The sequence below is a fragment of the Arachis ipaensis genome, chromosome B05, assembly GCF_000816755.2.
Source record: "Arachis ipaensis cultivar K30076 chromosome B05, Araip1.1, whole genome shotgun sequence".
Taxonomy (NCBI): Eukaryota; Viridiplantae; Streptophyta; class Magnoliopsida; order Fabales; family Fabaceae; genus Arachis; species Arachis ipaensis.
Window position 1 is genome coordinate 30,686,554 of NC_029789.2, and position 5,992 is coordinate 30,692,545.

Below are 5,992 nucleotides of genomic sequence, written 5' to 3' on the forward strand. Positions count from 1 at the left end.
ACATAAATAAAAAAATAAGATGAAATAAAATAACTAGAAATTAAAATATAAATTTCGAAAACTAACAGAAAAAAGAAAAAAAAATTCAAAATCTAGAATAGTTACTTAGTTAAGAAGATTTTTGAATAAGATTTTGAATTTTGAAATTCCAAAACTAAGATAAGACAGAATAAGAAGTTTTAAATTAAAAATCTGAATTTTTAAAGGCAGAATTCGAAAACCAATTAAAATAAAGGGAAAAGATATTTTTGAATTTAATGAAGAAAGAGAAAAACAGGAAAAAATGACACCAAACTTAAAATTTTTAGATCAAAACAAAGAAAACAAACAAGGAAGCTTTGAATATCAAAATGAACACTAAGAGCAACTTTTGAAAAAATATTTTTTTTTAGAAAATAGAAACAAAAAGGACACCAAACTTAGAATATGAAACTAAACTCAAACAGAAGAGTAAATTATGAAGTTATTGGTTTTGAAAATTTTTGAAAATAATTAAGAAAAATAAAATAAGAATTTTAAAATTTTAACCAAAAACAGTAATAGAAGACTTTAAACTAAAAAGAAAACTTTTTCCTAATATAAGCAACAAAATAAACCGTCAGCTGTCCAAACTCGAACAATCCCCGGCAACGACGCAAAAAACTTAGTGCACGAAATCACAATCACACTTTTGCAACTTCGCACAACTAACCAGCAAGTGCACTGGGTCGTCCAAGTAATACCTTACGTGAGTAAGGGTCGATCCCACGGAGATTGTCGGCTTGAAGCAAGTTATGGTTATCTTGTAACTCTTAGTTAGGATATCAATAATAATTCTCAGTTTTAATTGGAATGAGTAAAAGAGCATGGATTAAATAATACTTGTTATGCAGTAATGGAGAATAGGTTGAGGTTTTGGAGATGCTCTGTCTTCTGAATCTCTGCTTTCCTACTGTCTTCTTCTTCACACACGCAAGACTCCTTCCATGGCAAGCTATATGTTGGTGGATTACCGTTGTCAATGGCTACCATCCATCCTCTCAGTGAAAATGGTCCAAATGCGCTGTCACCGCACGGCTAATCATCTTTCGGTTCTCACTCATGTTGGAATAAGATCCATTGATCCTTTTGCGTCTGTCACTACGCCCAACACTCGCGAGTTTGAAGCTCGTCACAGTCATCCCATCCCGGATCCTACTCGGAATACCACAGACAAGGTTTAAACTTTCTGAATCTCAAGAATGCTGCCAATAGATTCCAGCTTATACCACGAAGACTCTGTTCTCACGGATTTGAATGCTCTGTTGTCAGGAGATGCAATCAAACACGTGAACCAGGAACCAAAGAGATACACACTTAATCTAAGGTAGAACGGAAGTGGTTGTCAGGCACGCGTTCATAGGTTGAGAATAGTGATGAGTGTCACGGATCATCACATTCATCATGTTGAAGTACGAGTGAATATCTTAGAATAGAAACAAGCGTGATTGAATGGAAAATAATAGTAATTGCATTAATCAATCGAGACACAGCAGAGCTCCTCACCCCCAACCATGGGGTTTAGAGACTCATGCCATAGGAAATACAAAGTTCTGATGTAAAATTGTAATGAGGTCCAAAATAAATCTCTAAAAGTAGTTTTTATACTAAACTAGTAGCTAGGGTTACAGGAAATAACTAACTGATGAGCGGATAATTTATACGCTTTTTGGCATTGTTTTTAGTATGTTTTTAGTAGAATCTAGTTACTTTTAGGGATGTTTTCATTAGTTTTTATGCTAAATTCACATTTCTGGACTTTACTATGAGTTTGTGTGTTTTTCTGTGATTTCAGGTATTTTCTGGCTGAAATTGAGGGACTTGAGCAAAAATCAGATTCAGAGGTAGAAGAAGGACTGCTGATGCTATTGGATTCTGACCTCCCTGCACTCAAAGTAGATTTTCTGGAGCTACAGAACTCAAAATGGCGCACTTCTAATTGCGTTGGAAAGTAGACATCCAGGGCTTTCCAGCAATATATAATAGTCCATACTTTGGCCGAGTTTAGACGATGAAAATCGGCGTTGAACACCAGTTCTACACTGCTGTCTGGAGTTAAACGCCAGAAACACGTCACAAACCAGAGTTGAACGCCAGAAATACGTTACAACCTGGCGTTCAACTCCAGAAAGAGCCTCTGCACGTGTAACATTCAAGCTCAGCCCAAGCACACACCAAGTGGGCCCCGGAAGTGGATTTATGCATCAATTACTTACTTTTGTAAACCCTAGTAACTAGTTTAGTATAAATAGGACTTCTTACTATTGTATTTGACATCTTTGGAAAAACTCGCGAGTGCTGGGCGTAGTGACAGACGCAAAAGGAGGGTGAATCCTATTCCAGTATGATCGAGAACTTCAGATGATTAGTCGTGCTGTGACAGAGCATTTGGACCATTTTCACAAGAGGATAGGATGCAGCCATTGACAACGGTGATGCCTCCAGACGATTAGCCATGCAGTGACAACGCATCGGACCATTTTCCAGAGAGGATCAAAAGTAGCCATTACCAATGGTGATGTCCTTACATAAAGCCAGCCATAGAAAGGAGTAAGACTGATTGGATGAAGACAGCAGGAAAGCAGAGATTCAGAGGAACGAAAGCATCTCTATACGCTTATCTGAAATTCTCACCAATGAATTACATAAGTGTTTCTATCCTTATTTTCTATCTATTTATTATTTATGTTCGAAAACTCCATAACTATTTTATATCCGCCTGACTGAGATTTACAAGGTGACCATAGCTTGCTTCATACCAACAATCTCCGTGGGATCGACCCTTACTCACGTAAGGTTTATTACTTGGACGACCTAGTGCACTTGCTGGTTAGTTGTATCGAAGTTGTGAATGAAAAACGATTTATTAAGACGTGCGTATAGAGTTTCTGGCGCCGTTTCCGGAGATCACAATTTTGTGCACCACTAACTAAGTGCAGAAATCCACTTCCGGGGCCCACTTGGTGTGTGCTTGGACTGAGCATTGAAGCTTTCACGTGTAGAGACTCTTCTTGGAGTTAAACACCAGCTTTGGTGCCAGTTTGGGCGTTTAACTCCAGCTTGTAACTCAGTTCTGGCGTTTAACGCCAGAATAGGGCAGGAAGTTAGTGTTTAAATTCCAATTTGCGTCGTCAAAAATCAAGCAAAGTATGGACTATTATATATTGTTGGAAAGCCTAGGATGTCTACTTTCCAACGCAATTGAGAGCGCGCCAATTGAGCTTCTTTAGCTCTAGAAAATCCATTTCGAGTGCAGAGAGGTCAGAATCCAACAGCATCTGCAGTCCTTTTTCAGCCTCTAAATCAGATTTTTGCTCAGGTCCCTCAAATTCAGTCAGAAAGTACCTGAAATCACAGAAAACACACAAACTCATAGTAAAGTCCAGAAATGTGATTTTTGCATAAAAAATAAGAAAAATATACTAAAAAGTAGCTAGATCCTACTAAAAACTATATGAAAATACCCCCAAAAAGCGTATAAAATATCCGCTCATCAGGGCCCAATAGTCAAATTGAGGAATTTCTGGAAGGAGCTCATGCACCCTCCTCTTGATGAGGTTGTCCTGAACTTGAGGTCCATCCATTACCCTTTTGGTGATTGGGTGTTCAACTGGGATATACTCATCCACACCTATATGTACTCCCGCGTCCTTACATAACAGACTGATCAAGCTTGGGTAAGCCAATTTGGCCTCAGTGGATTTCTTGTTTGCAAATAAGTAAATTTCACAAGGAATTAATTGATGAACCTCCACTTCTTTTTCAGCATAATACAGTGGATCATCACTGCTCTTTTGATAGTGACATCAGAACGGTTGCTGGTGGGAAGTATAGATCGCCCAATGAAATCCAGCCAGTCCCTAGCAACTAGCTTGAGGTCTCCTCTCTTCAGTTGGTTTGGGACACCTTTTGAATTGGTTATCCACTTGGTTCCAGGGAGGCATATGTCCTCTAGAACTTGATCCAACTTTTTATCTTTAGCCATTTTCCTATTAAAAAATTCTGGATCATCCTGTAGTTGAGGAAGTTTGAGGACTTCTCTCACTTTGTCAAGATGGAAGTAGATAATCTTCCCTCTGACCATGGTTTGAAAAGTATGGAAGGCAGTTCCCTCCATTCTTTGCTTATCTGTTAGCCACAGATTTGCATAGAATTCCTGGATCATGTTTCTTCCCATATTCATCTCAGGATTAGCTAGGATTTCCCAGCCTCTATTTCAAATCTGCTCTTGGATCTCCGGATATTCGTCTTCTTTCAGATCGAACTTGACTTCCGGGATCACTGATCTTCTGCACACAATTTTGAAGTAATGATCTGCATGTTCTTTGGTGCAGAACTTCTCATGCATCCATTGTGGTTTTGGATTGTTTTTTTTCTTGCCTCTTATAGTGGTTTGTTTTTCTTTAGGGGCCATGATCTTGGTCAGTGATCACAAAAAATCACACCAAACTTAGAGGTTTGCTTGTCCTCAAGCAAAAGTAAAGAAAGAAGATGAATAGATGGAGAGATTCGAATGATGGAGGAAGGGGGATGGCCGAATGTATAAATAGAGGGGAGGGAGGGAATGGTTTCAAAATTTTAGAAAAAGATATGATTGAAAGATATGATTGATAAAAGATAAGCATGATATGAAAAAGATGAGATTCTTTTCAAAAATTTAAAAGATTGGAGAAGATATGAGGAAGTTAAATCTGAATTTTTGTTTATGCATCTAAGAAATAAAAGATGATATGAATGATTTAAAAAGATTTGAAAAGAAATTGGAAATATGAATGAGGTTTTGAAAAGGAATTGAAAAGAACTGAAAGAGAATCAAGAAGAATTTATAAGTTTATAAATTTTTGTGAATGGAAATTAAAAAATGAATGTTTGTAATGTTTGGATGCAGAAAATTTTGATTTAACACATGAAAATTCGAAAAAATTTGAATTGAAACGAAATTACCTCTCTCCTAGCTGTTCTGGCGTTAAACGCCCAGCCAGATACCCTGGCTGGCGTTAAACGCCAGAAATCCTTTCTCACTAGGCGTTTTTCTGAACGCCCAGGATGCTGCTGTTTCTGGCGTTAAACGCCCAGAATGCTACCCATTCTGGCGTTTAACGCCCAGAATGATAGCCATTCTGGCGTTTAACACCCAATTTGCCTCTTTACTGGGGTTTTAATGCCAGTAAGCTCTTTTTCTCTGTGATTCTTCTGTTTTATGTTCTAAACATTCATTTCCTAGACTTTTTCACTGATAAGCATTAACAAACATAATTAACAAAATTAAATAAACTTATATAATTGTTATAAACATCTAATAATGGCTGGGTTGCCTCCCAGTAAGCACTTCTTTACTGTCTTTAGCTGGACTTTACTGAGCTTTTAATTTAGTCTCAGCTTTGAACATTCTTGCTCAACATTGCCTTCAAGATAATGTTTGATTCTCTATCCATTAACAATGAACTTTTTATCAGAATCAATATCTTGAAGCTCTACATAACCATATGGTGACACACTTGTGATTACATATGGTCCCCTCCACCGGGATTTCAACTTCCCAGGGAACAATCTGAGCCTAGAGTTAAACAGCAGGACTTTCTGTCCTGCCTCAAAGACTCTAGAAGACAGCCTTTTGTCATGCCATCTTTTTTTTTTTCTCTTTATAAATTTTAGCATTTTCGAAAGCATTGAGTCTGAACTCTTCCAGCTCATTCAACTAGAGTAATCTTTTCTCTCCAGCTATCTTAGCACCAAGGTTTAGGAACCTGGTTGCCCAGTAGGCCTTGTGTTCCAGTTCTACTGGCAGATGACAGGCTTTTCCATACACAAGTTGGTATGGAGAGGTCCCTATAGGAGTCATGAATGCTGTTCTGTATTCCCACAGAGCATCATCCAGACTTCTTGTCCAATCCTTTCTACGGGTGCTCACAGTCCTTTCCAGGATTAATTTGAGTTCTCTATTCGAGACTTCAGCCTGCTCATTTGTCTGTGG